Below are 13,646 nucleotides of genomic sequence, written 5' to 3'. Positions count from 1 at the left end.
CAAATGAAAGTCAGGGAGACAGCCTCCTTTGTGGATGCTTCCATGGCCAGGTGGCCTGAGGGAAGAGTTTGTGTGGGTAATTTTACACCTTCTGTTGGCTCGTCCATATAGACTTATTTTCAGAAAGGGAGATTCTACGACAAGCGAATTTGAACTTAAAAGCAAAAAGTGAAAGTTTTTTTCCCCACACTTATTGCTCTATGAGCCCCTCTGGGCCGGTCTTAGGCGTCACTCCTGGTGGAGTAACTGGGTGTGACTGTCTGGAGCTCTGTACTAGGAGGATTTCCAATCCAAGCTCGGCTGGACAGGAGAGAAAACCACCCCGTCTGGGGCTATGATAGCATTTCCTGTCCCCAGTCTAGTGCGGTCTTACCATTCCCAGGCTGACACCCATCCGGAGGACTAGGATCCTCTCAGCCAGAGCTCCCCCTGTGCTCTTTCGTTTCTCCCCCAAACAGCTGTTGATCACCACTGCCCGCAGCCCCAGATAAAGTGCCGAGGATGCTCCACTGAGCAGAAGCTAAATTCCGGCCCTCGTGGGCTCCCATTCCAGGGACACCAACAGCAAACTCACTCAAGTACCTGGTGTTGCAGGTGGTGAAAAGTGCCTTGAAGCAGGGAAGGAGGGAGTGGGTTCAAGAGGTGGCAACTTCAGCAAGGTCAGGGAGAGACGTGAAGGCAGCAGGGGAGCAAGCAGCATAGGCCGCTGGGACCAGAGGGCCCTGGGCAAAGGGCCGGACTAATGCAAAGGCCCTGATGGGCCCAGGAAGAGGCAGATGCGGCTGAAGCAGAGAGAACGGGGGGGTGGGAGGAGACGAGGTCACAGAGACAGGAGGGGGACCTGTAGGGCCCTGAGCTCGTGAAGGCAGCAGTGTTTCTTGCAGGGAGGGGGCGTCACTGAGCGTCATGAGCTGAGCGGAGGTCTGCATGCCCGCCTGTCTGCAGGACTGACTGCAGGAGGAGGTGGGAGCAGGGCCGCCGCCTAGGAGGCTTCTGCACTGAGGCGGTGACAGGTGACTGTGGTGCTAGCAGTGGAGGTAGAGAAAAGGGTTGGACTCTGGATTTTGAAAGCCACGTCCAAAACTGAGTCTTTCTTGATTTATCTAAAGTTTAAACGTTACCTCATCCTCTTACTTCATCAGGATTGCCAGTAGCTGCCAGATCAATTAATACTATAACCCATGTTGTGCCCAGTTGAACTGTAGTAGCTTAATCCTGTGTGGAGGGAAAATTTTGAAAATTAGTAGTGAGGAGGTGAAAGATAAGTGAATAAAAAAGAATGGAATGTTTCATTGATCTTCTAGGTGAGTGGTTCTCAAACTTAAGTGTGCACCGCAATCACCTGAAGGGCTTGTTAGGACCCGTTCTGGGCCCACCCCCGGAGTTTCTGACTCAGACAGCCTGAGAAGCTGCATTTCTAACTAGTTCCCCGTTGATGCTGATGTGGCTTGTCTTTGAGAACCCCTGCTCTGGTTTCCTGAGAGTTCTCGGGATTGGAACAGAATTATTAAATGCCTCAAGTGGAGGGGAATCTAAGGATCATTTAATCCAACCATTGCAAACCAAATGCTTCCCCAGGTGGGCAACATAAATGTGCACCAGACCACAGGCACCAGAAGGTCTCGGGGCTGGATTCAGGGTCCCGCTGGTGTGCAGCCTCTGACACCCCCTCTACGCCTGCCACACGTCAGGCAGCCAGGGCCCAAGGAGGTTGTGGTTACCCTAATTGCTATGAAAATACTCAGAGTTTTCGTTCCAACCCACTAGCATGGTTGAATACTGATTAGCTCTCGTTCCTGAACTGTGTTGAGATGGTGAGTCGTTTGAAGTGAGAGTAGGCAAACGGTAACTTCCTCTTCTATAAACGAATATGCATGTGTTACGTGCCTATATTTGATTTATAAAATACATGTCTAGATATCTTTAGACAGTGAAATTAGTGATAATTTTTACTTCTCTTTCCTATGTACAGTTTTAATTTCTTAAAGCTCATTCATAACTTTTATAACAGAATACAGTGATTTTCACTGAAAAGAGTGTCCAGATTTCTAGCTATTAGTACCCTTGTTTAACCACAAGATGGAGTAGTTTACAATCGAATAAGCAACTAAATGCAGAGAAAGGCGAAGGGGATGGGAAGACCGCCCCCTTTCCAATTTAATCTAGGTGTTTCATGTAGATTGTAACGCCTCTCGAAAACATCGGGCATATTAATTATATTTTTAAATCCATCTATTGAAATGAATCGCTAAATTCTGATTTTCTCATGCTTACATTGAACTTACAATTATATCACTTATTAAATTGAATCCTTTCAATGAAAGGTAAATTATTAGAGAAGACTAGAAGCCAAAGTTGTAGTCCTTTAGCTGCAGCTTCTTCTAATGAAGGAAAATTTTTGCAAACAGAAGTCCAGAAGTCCGGTCTTCACTGCTTCCACCCCAGGCTGCCCTGCCCCCGTACAGAATGGCTACCATTTCACTTCTAGTTGCCATTTCCATGTTTCGTACTGTTAATAAACTCTGAATATTAGTGTTCAAAACAAGAGAAAAGTAGAGAGAATTTAATTCAAAATAGAGGAAGACTTTTATTAGGCACAGACTCAGAATCCTTTTAGGACTGCATTCCATTCTGAGGCTTGGGTGAGAGAGATGCGGGAATCAAACAGGAGAGTGTTGGTGGGCTCTGCCGGGGACTTGCCCCCGTAGAACAAAAGCTATGCTGGCCAAGTACTGGACACAAGGCAGAAAGATCAGCCTGCGCCTCCCTTCCCTGCCTCCCACCTGCACCCCATCCTGGCGTGACGCCTGGGCTGAGGATGTTGTTAAAAGTTTGGCCAACATGTTTTCCATCAAAAGCATCAGAGTACCGCTGTAGACTGTGGGATGATGGGGGCTGCCGTGGTAGGGTGGAGGCACCCATTGCTATCAGCACTCCGCCTCAGCATTGGATGGGAGGGGAGTCTACTGGAATCTCTACTCCACTTAAAATCCGTCCTCTTAGACCTCAGTACTGTCAGTGACAGAGGGAAAAATTCAGCTATGTTCTCTTTTAAATAGGGTAATAACTAATAAGATATAAGGCTACTTTTTTGTTGTTCTAACCAAATTGTAGCATTAGGATTCAAATGAGTTTTCCAAATGGAGAAAGAAAAAAACTACCTACAATCTCACCATTATCCCACCAGCAGCTAGTTTCATTTCTAGGAATTCTATCCTAGTGTATTTTCATGTGAAAGCATATTTCACATAGCTGTAATTAGAGTATACGTACAATTTTAAAACTGATTTTCCATTTACTATCGTAAGCACTTTTCTATGTAGCTGTAAGCTTCATAATTATAATTTTAATGACCTCGTAATATTGCACCCATTGAGCATATGTTCCATAATTTACTTAACTAGTTTCCATACCGTTAGCCACATGTGCTTTTTAAAAATAATATTTTAAATAGTATGCCACAAACATATTTGTACGTGTGCTGTTTCTTTCATTTATCCTTAGGGTAAATTCCCAAAACTAGCTTTATTGGGTCAGTAGGTAGGAGCCATGACTTTATATCTGTTGCCCAATGACTTCCCAAAAGTAATGTGCCATTTTCAGCGTGTGAGTGTACCAGCTTCACTGCGTCGAGATCAGCACTGAGCATTTCGTTTTTCCCACAGTCCCCGCCCTGCCGGCACACAGCCCTTCTCCACTGCTCGTCTCCGTGTCCGGGGCGTCCCTCCTCTCCTGAAGGCAGATGCTCATCCTTATGTTTGTGCACCCTGTCTCACTGCCCCATCCTCTGCCCTCCCAGGCTTGGTCCCTCTATTTACCCTTCCGCACAGCTTCTCGCCCTCAGTCTGTGAGTGTGCTGAGCATTCCCCGAGAGCCGCAGCAGCCCAGGGCCCCCCCAGACACTGCCTGTTCCCTCTCCCCCCCAGGGCCACTTCTCCACACTTTTGTACCCGTAAACACTCCGTACCTCTCCATCCAGGACAATCTGGCTCCTGCTTCCACCTCTTTGACTGAATGGCTCTTTCCAAGGTCACCAATGATGTTAACTAGAAGGTCACTGGACATCTTTCAGGCCCTTTTTATTTGATCTCTGAGGCATTTGACACCATCCTTCTGGAAACTTTCTCCAGCCTTGGCTTCTATGTCCTCCTACCCTTTGGACACTTCTCTCCAAATGTCTGCTGTCTCCTGTTTGTTGACCCTGCCCTTAACCATTGGTCTTCCCCTAAATAGAACAAATGGCATGTGGGGCAATGCAGTGGGGCCTCACCCCCTCTCTTCATGCTGTCACGTTGGGTCTAAAATTTGCAAACCCTAGTGTGCCCCATACCCCGGCTTTGTGATTCCCTGAGCCCTGGATTCAGTCTCCACCTTCTTCTTTTCATTCTACACACGTGATCCATGAACAAGCTCATCTACTTCCAGGATTCTAACCCTCCCCTGTGCTAATGGCTTCCCAATCTGTGCCTCCAACAAGATCTTTCTATTGAGTTTGTCTCTTATCTAACTGCCTATTAGACACCTCTGTCTGAATGCCCTGCAGGCATCTCAGATTCAGCAGGTACCAAATAGAATCATTGTTGTCCCCCTCTTGCCCTCACTGCCCATATACCCATATTCTCCTAGTGACTAGCACCACTCCCCACTATGTGATTAAGTTCCAAAGCTGTCCGTCATGACAGGTGATGTGGTGCATGTGAATGGGTAGGCTCTGCAGGCAGACTTTTGGGTTCAGTTACAGACCCTGTCTTCAGCTATCTGAACGACTTTGGGCAGGTTCTTTCATTTCTTTCCATTTGCTTATATGTAAGATGGAAACAATAACAGCATCTACCTCAAAGGAGTAAGTGTGCGAATGGGATGAGGATCACATGAGGCAGTACATGTCAAGTACTTGGGACAGTCCCTGACATATATTAAGCACTGGTTAAATGTTAGGTGACGTTAACATCGCCATCATCATCTTCTGTACCACCAGGGAGATCTTTCTAAAGGAAAAATCTGGTCCAACCACTATCCTACTCAAAACCATTCAGTTCAAACAGACGTTTGCACACCTGTGTTCATAGCAGCGTTATCCTTTTTTTTTTTTTAAGATTTTTTTTATTTTTTCCTTTTTCTCCCCAAAGCCCCCCAGTACATAGTTGTATATTCCTCGTTGTGGGTCCTTCTAGTTGTGGCATGTGGGATGCTGCCTCAGCGTGGTTTGATGAGCAGTGCCATGTCTGTGCCCAGGATTCGAACCAACGAAACACTGGGCCACCTGCAGTGGAGCACGGGAACTTAACCACTCAGCCACGGGGCCAGCCCCTATAGCAGCGTTATTCTTAATAGCCAAGAAGTGAAAACAACCCAAGTGTCCATTGACAGATGAGTAGATAAACTAAATGTAGTCTATACACTCAATGGAATATTATTCAGCCTTAAAAAGGAAGGAAATTTTGACACATGCTAATAACATGGGTGAACCTTGAAGACATTATGCTAAGTGAGATAAGTCAGTCACAAAAAGACAAATACTGTGTGATTCCACTTACATGAGGTACCCAGAGTAGTAAATTCATAGAGATGAAAAGCAGAATGGCGGTTGCCAGGGGCTGGGAGGAGGGGCAGATGGAGAGGTGGTGCTTAGTGGATACAGAGTTTCAGTTTGGGAAGATGAAGCAGCTCTGGAGATGGATGGTTGTGATGGTTGCACAACAGTGTGAGTGTCCTCAATGCCAGGGAACTGTGCACATAAAAGTGGTCAAAAGGGTAAATTTTATGTAATTTTTACCAAAATAAAGAACAAAAACCCCTCGATGTCTCCCCATTGCCTACAACGTTGCACCACCACAGCATGTGCTCCAAGCCCTTGAGGGTCTGTCTCAGCTCGCCTTTTCTGGCCTCGTCTACCTCTCCCCGAGCTGCAGCCACACAGCCCTGCTGCGGTCTCTTGGGCCGTGAACTTGGACAGGCTCAGCCGCTGCAGGCCTTCCAGAGTCTTGCCCTCCGTGTCCGTGAGACTTGATCCACGCGCACCTCCTGTACTTCTGGTCCTGCCGATGGACTTTCACTTGGACAAATCCATTTGAGGATTGAGAATTGAGGAATATCAGAAATTATTCCAATTGAACTCTCATTTACAGATGGGGAAATAGGCCATCAATTTACCTGAGAACACATAGCAAGTTGGTGTCAAAATAAGAACCCAGGTTTCCTGCCTCCCAACTCTCAACTCCTGAGTTCAGCAAACACAGCATTCATGAAAAAGCAAGTACTGCATCAGGAACAAGGTCAGATGCTGACATGTGGAGGCCACAAACAGGCCCCGACAACTATGGAGCTCCCAGGCTAATGGGGATCCTATTTGCACTGTATGGCCACATGGCACAAATTTGTATTTTGTTTTTAATTTTTTGGAGTTTTTTGGCTTAAACAACAGACCTTTATTTCTCACAATTCTGGAGGCTGGGAAGTCCAAGATCAAGCGCCAGCAGATTCTGTGCCTCGTGGAAGCCCTTTTCCCAGCTTAGAGACGGCCATCTTCTTATCGAGCCCTCATGTGGCAGACAGCAAGCAAACTCTGGTCTCTCTTCCTCCTCTTAGAACGACACTAACCCCTCATGGAGTCTCTGCCCTCATGACCTCGTCTAAACCTAATTACCTCCCAAAGGTCCCACCTCCAAATACCATCAGGGTTAGGGCTGCAACATAAGAATTTAGGGGAACACAAACATTCAGTCCATAACAAACACCAAACTTGTTTATTTAATCATTTGTGCATCCATCCTTCCATCCACACTTTCTTTCAGCTGGGAGGCCGTGTAGCTGAGTCCCGATCTGAACTGCTTGGTCTGAATCCTGCCCCTGCCACGTCTTTGTGTGATCTTGAGCAGGTTATCTGCCTCCCTGTGCCTTACTTTCCTTATCTGAAAAATGGGATAACAATATTATTTGCTTCATAAGGTGATTATAAGGAACAAATTAATATGTAAAGTGCTTAGAACTGTGCTTGACACATAGTAAGTTGTATAAGTCTTTGGTTGAGCAATGAGTGGAGGCAGAAATACCTCAATTCTGGAAGAAGTAACGCACAGGATGGTCTGTTTGAAACCCTTCTTCCACCATCATTGGCATGGCGAGCAGCAATGATGATGGAAGTGTCTGCATGTCAGGCAGAAAGGCCCAGGTGTCACAGAGCGTGGGAGTTGGGGGTCACAGGAGGTTTCAGCTCATCTTAGTGCTCACGTGTCTCTGAGCTTGAAATTAAATAAGAAAAACAAGTGTAAGATTTCAAACAATATTTTGATATTATGCAAATAAGATAGCAAGCTTTGTTTAAAAGTGTTAGCGTAAGTAAACTTTAAAGTTTATGTGGTTTTTCTAAGGAGAAAAGCAACAAGTAGAGCTGATGGTCTTTCTGATGATTCATCTAAATGACAGGAGGCATCGATGCCGTCGGGAGGTCTGATGAAGCCTCTGCCTTTAAACCAAAGGGATTTCTCTCTACTTCTCTCTCTCAAACATCATCAAGTATTCGAAAATCTTCTTGGAGTATTAATAAATTAAGTAGGAAAGTTCCCTTCTTATCATCCAAGAGCTTTTCCTGATTATCCACTGATCTGCATCATCTACAAAGCAGGAAAGAATTTCATAAAAGGCATTTTTTAGGTACTGAATATATTTTGTTAAGTGAGGGGAAAGTTATCTCTGCAAGCACTGATGAATACAGCTAATTTTAATTTTTCTCTAACTTAAAATGTCTTTTACTCCAATTTGAGGTTGAACAAAGTTGCTGTGAACATCCGTGTACATGTGTTTGTGTGAACCTAAGTCTTCATTTCTCTGGGCCAGATGCCCAAGAGCACGACTGCTGGGTCGTGTGGCAGTTGCATGTTTGGCTTCATGAGAAACTGCCAAACTGTTTGCCAGGGTGGCTGAATCATTTACATTCCCTCAGCGGTGCGTGAGCGATCCGGTTTCTCTGCATCCTTGCTAGCAGTTGGTGTTGTCACTATTTTATATTTTAGCCATTCAGATAGGTTACGTGTACTGATATCTTATTGTGGCTTTCATTTGCCTGTCCCTGATGGCAAATGATGTTGAACGTCTTGTCATGTGCTTATTTGCCATCTGTGTACCCTTTTCCGTGAAGTCACACCATGTCTCGGTTCTTTTGCCCATTTCCAATGTCTTTTACCCATTTTCGGATTGGAGAGCTTGCAAACGTTTTACTGTTGAGTGTTGAGAGTTCTTTATATATTCCAGTTACAAGTCCTTTCTTAGACATGTGGTTTGCTAATGTTTTCTCACACTCTGTAGCCTGTCTTTTCATCCTCTTAACAGGATCTTTCATGGAGCAAAAGTGTTTCATTTCGATGAGATGACGTTTTTCTTTTATGGATTTTGGTTTTGGCGTCAAGTCTAAGAACTCTTTTCCTAACCCTAGGTCCCAAAGGTAGTCTCCTATTTTTCCTACGAGTCTTCTAATTTTACATTTGTTAAGTCTGTGATCCACTTTGTGTTAATTTTTATTGTATGAGGTGTGATGTTAAGTCGAGGTTCATTTTTTTGCCTGTGGGTGTCCCATTGCTCCTGAATCATTTGTTGGAAGGACTATCTTCCTCCATCGAAATGCTTCTGTACCTTTGTCAAAAAGAGTTTCATCGATTGATCAGACAGCCACAGCGGCGTGTGTTTCTGAGGAGGGATGTAAGATTAGTTGGATCAAATGTTATACGTTTTCCTTCGGTTTCCTCTTTATCAACACAACCGTTTCACGGGAGGTGCTGGGAAGGTGGCAGAGGTGGCTTCTGTACCAGGAGAGCCTACTGTACTGGGACTGCCATAGGACAGGTCTGTGCATGTGTGACTACAGTTTTAACTAACCTGAAGCTTACGTTTCCAAGTGCGTGCCGAGCCCTCCCAGTCAGTCACCCTGGGACCGTTCCTCAAACCCTAAACCCCTTCTGTGGAATTCCTTTCACAGCCAGGACAACTGAAGAAAATCAGTCTCGCTGTTTATAGTGTTGTCTTTCTTTTGTTTTTCCTCATAGATGGAATTTCCTATCTGAATTACCCCCACCTTTCCCCTAGTTCACAAGCTCGCTTTTGCATGTCACCAGAGTCATATAGCAGTATTTAGGATGGGGTTTCACGGTGAAGGACTTCCCCAGCCTTGCTACTTATAGCCAGGTGATTTGGGATGAGTTACTTACCTTACCAAGCCTCAGTTGCTTAGCTGTAAAATGGACTCAGGGAGATAGGGGGGACTAAGGAAGATGTAAATTCAGGGTGCGTAATACAGTGCCTCGTGCATAATATATATTTAGTAAATGATAGCCATTTTGTTAGTGCTTTAGACTGTTTTGAAAAACTAAATCTCTCTGAGTGAGGATTTTCAAAGAATATGACTGAGGTTCCTAAGGTAAAACCAAAAATGTTTTGAGCGACGTGAGATGACTACTGGGGAGGGCTGAACTCTCGTTGGTTAGGTAATGTCTGGCATGCTCGTTGACAGAGTATTTCGGTGATAAACGCAGAACTCAGAGAGAGATCACCGTGGGGGAGGGCGGGAGGATGGGCCGGGCAGGGCCAGGAGCAGACGCGGGGTTTGATGGTCCTGGGAGTATGCTGTTGACAGGTGTGTGTTTTATTGATCCGTATCACACAAATTCTCTTGAATAAATCAAATGCTACACAATACATTTTCCTTAGAAATTAGCCTCACTGACTTGCAGTCAGTGCCTGATGCATTTATGTGTAACATTCACAGACAGGTCAAACACAAGTCAACTTAGTTCAACAAATTTCAGTTGAACTCCTACTATTGCGTAAGAGTAAGTAAATGTGTAAGTGCCATACAGACATGCTGAGAGGGCCACATGGACAGTGGAGGACAAGGAAGGTGTCACATGTGGTTAATATTAGCCAGAAAGGTTTCTTGGAAGAGCTAAATCTTTGAGTTAAGAAAAATATAATTTAATGACAGAATGAGCCAAGTGAAAAGTTGGACTTCTATGGAATTTTTGGACATTTCCTCACCCTCAAAAATGCCCAGTATATATTGAGGACGTACTATGTGTCGAATAGTGTGCTGGATGCCTTCATACCCACGCTCTCTGGAGATGAGGAAGTCAAAGCTCAAAGTCACACCATGTATTAATGCAAGATTTTGAATCTGAACCTCAAATCCTTCCTACTGAACCACAGCACCCATCGCCACGGAAGGAGGAAAATATCCAACTGATTGATGCAATTGAAATTCATGGGCGCTAAGCTGTTTTTCTACCCTATTGCCTAAGGGTAAAATGCTTTGAAGCAGGAGACAAAAAACTTGACAAAATTTACTTTTGTTGACTGCAAATAAGATGAATTTTGCAAGGATTATTGGTGAACTTAGACCAAATTGTACTACAGTAACAAGCATAATGCTCGGTGGTTTACAGAACTCACTCACATCACATGTCCATTATGGGTCAGCCGGGGCTCTGCTCCCAGGCTTCTTTACTCCAGACCCAGCTGGCGGAGCGGCTCCCATCTGGGACGTTGCTGCTCTTGTAGCAGAGGGAAACGAAAAGATGGCAGACCCTCTGCTCAGCAGTAGACTACACTGCTCAAATTTATGGGCCAAAGCAAGTCACATGGGCAAGTCTGACCTCAATGGAGTGGGAGAGTATAAATCTCCCACAGGAAGGGGTGGTGAACATTGTGAAAAATAATACAATCTAACATAAAGGGTAAAGCAACAAAGCCAGAAACAGTCTCTCAAAGAAACCTGGTTAACAACTTTGATTTTGTCTTGATATCTTGTATCTTAAACTAAAGTATGAAACAGCAAAGAGAGTAAGAGAATTCCAAATAATGTAAATTCTATTCTTATATGATTACTCTGATACATTCATTCATAAGAGAGGGTTAAAAATAGATGGTAGCAGTTAGTTCACTGGAGATAGGGCTGGTGAAAATGTCACGAATGGGTGAACATTTAAAATTTAATGTCAGAACTGGCAGCCATGTGGAGAGGAAAGAGTACAGATTTTAAGGCGAAGGTTCAAATCCCTACAGCCATTATGAGTTGAGTACTTTAACCTCTAACCTTCAGTTGTCTGATGTGTAAAAGTTGTTCCTTTGTTTCTTCAACTTTATTTAGCATCTACTCTGTGCCGGGCACAGGAACGGCAGGGAGATGTTGTTGCGAACAAGGGAGATGGGATCTGTTCCTCAGAGACCTAATGAGCTAGTAGGGTGCAGACAATTACGCTTAAGTTGGAAAGTGCTGTGTGACACATTTCACTAGGAGGAAAGCGTCAAGTTAGAACCAGAGGGAGGAGGAGCTATTGGCTTGGGTATAATTGGTGGAGGTGGAGTTGGGGGCAGGGGGTAGGAACATACTTAATCCAGCAGAGGGCCCAGATGTACCCTACTAGAGTTCCGTCCTCCATCCCTCAAAGACTTAGGTAAAGGTAGCCTGAATCTGGCATCCACGGCCTGGTGGCTCAAATCCCTTCACTCAACTTCTATACTTAACTTCCTCATACTCTTCTAGACTCTTCTGTGTCCTATCTAGAGGAAACTTGACCTTTCCTCTTTGCCCTAAGACACTCAGTCACATGTCATTCTGGCTTCCTCCTCCTCCCCTCTCTCCCTCTCCCTCCCTCGCGCCAGGCAGTGTACTTGGTGCTGGGACTGTGGCAGTAAACCAGGGAAGTCCTGTCTCGTGCAGGGCTCCACGGTTAGAGTGGGGGCATTTTATTTTCTGTAAATAATACTGCAGTGAAGTTGATGTAAAAAGAGACTGAAGACTAAAGGGGGAACTCAGGATACAGACACTACGGTGGTGGGCTTCCTCAGGTCAAATTGGGACAATTTGAGCATCAAAAATAATAATGACTATAAAATAATGAATAAATAAAAATCTAGGGGAGCATAACGAGAGAGAGAATGACAGAGCGAGGGAAGCTTGTATCTATTTAGGGGTCCATATGCAGGAGGTAAACATCTAAAGAAGCAGGGAAACGACTATGGTGAGATGAGGGGGCATCGGTGAGGGAGCGAGCTCTGGGTGGGCTATTGGGATGCTGACAGTGTTCTGTTTCTAGATCTAATGATCGTATCTGCTGTTCACTTTAGAATTATCTGTCAAACTGCATGTCTGTGTGCATGTTATATTCCACAATGAAAAATGCACCTCTGTGTGCAGGGAAGCAGCAAAAATCTAAGTAGCCCATTTAGAAATGCTATTTCAAACCATTGATTCCATTTCTCTAATCAAAGCACTTATTAAATTTGACAAGGGGAGATGCATATGTAATTTAAAATGGAACTAATTCTTACATAAATGTTATCGAGAAAACCATTTTTTAAAATACAGATAGATCTTAGATAATCCGAGATGAGAAATATCCAGTTGTCAGAAGAGAAATAGTGTTGTAATAATTTATCTTTCTTCATTTTATAAGGCTTCAAAAATTCTTTAAGCTATAAAATGTCTTCTCTTTTCTGAAAATGGAAAAAGGAAATGGAATGGAGAATCTCCTCTATTTGAATTAACATCCAACTCACTTAGGGTCTTAAGTGGGTTGCTTTCTCAAGCTCCCTCTGAAAATATTAAGTTATCAGAAGAAGTTTGATTTTCATAAAAAAGGGATTTGATTGGGACCTGGAGGAGAACTGACTGGAGTCCTGGGCCTCTGAGGTTGGTGTCGGGCTCCCGCGGCACGTGCGCGGGGCCCACTGGCTATTCCCCTGCTCCTTTTTGCTCCCTTCCTCCTCCGGAATGCCGGGTACCCCCGTCATCACCTTGACAATAAAAGGCCGGGTGATCAAAATCGAAAACAGCAGGTAGATTACATCTCTTCTAGCTCAATCTTGGGTGAAAACCTTTTCATCTTCAGAGGTTTTTTAAAAATTCATTTTAACACATTTATCCTGCTTTGCCCAGAAAATTATTTTGGTCTCAGACAACTCCTATTTATTCACTCTTGTGGATGAAGGCAGAAGCCTGGATAATGCAAAATGATACAAATCCAGAAATCTTTTATATTAGACTCTCCTATGCGGGCTTGTACGTACATTTGATTATGCGTGTGTTTAATATTCTGGGGATTCAATTCAGACAAAGTAAATGAGTCGCAGGATAAGCGTTAGCTGGAAAGAGCACGAGCTGCTCCCCTGAGGTCCAGCCCCCCTTACCAACCAGCAGCCCCAGGGGACGGGTGGGACGATTCCCACGGAAGACTGAGAAAGACCCCTCAGCCCAGGGGTTTCTCACCCTCCTCCCGGAGTAAAGGAAGCGCGAGCTTCCCCAGGCATCCTGCGTGCCCTGTGCACCCCAAGTGCTGCTCATCATCACAGAGCAAGAATCATATGTGCCGCTGACGTCTGGGAAAGGTGCTTCGCCACTGACAAGACGGCTTTTGAGGGGTCCATAAACTTGTTTTCCTTCCTGGCCAATCCTGAGTTTCAATTCCCACCCACACTCAAGGGGAGCAAATCATACACCATGAGGCGGGATCGTGGGGGGCTGGGGCACCCTAGAGTCTGTCCACTGCGATTATTATCTTTGTAACCAATCTGTCCACCCTAATGGGCAAATCCGGTAAAAGAGGAGCAAGCGGCCCAACTATGTGAAGCAGCCTGCTCGGAGTGGGCATCTCTGGGTC

This window comes from Equus przewalskii, chromosome 14 (genome assembly GCF_037783145.1).
Source record: "Equus przewalskii isolate Varuska chromosome 14, EquPr2, whole genome shotgun sequence".
Classification (NCBI taxonomy): Eukaryota; Metazoa; Chordata; class Mammalia; order Perissodactyla; family Equidae; genus Equus; species Equus przewalskii.
The sequence above is the reverse complement of the archived record's forward strand: the minus strand, read 5'-3'. Positions refer to the sequence as shown.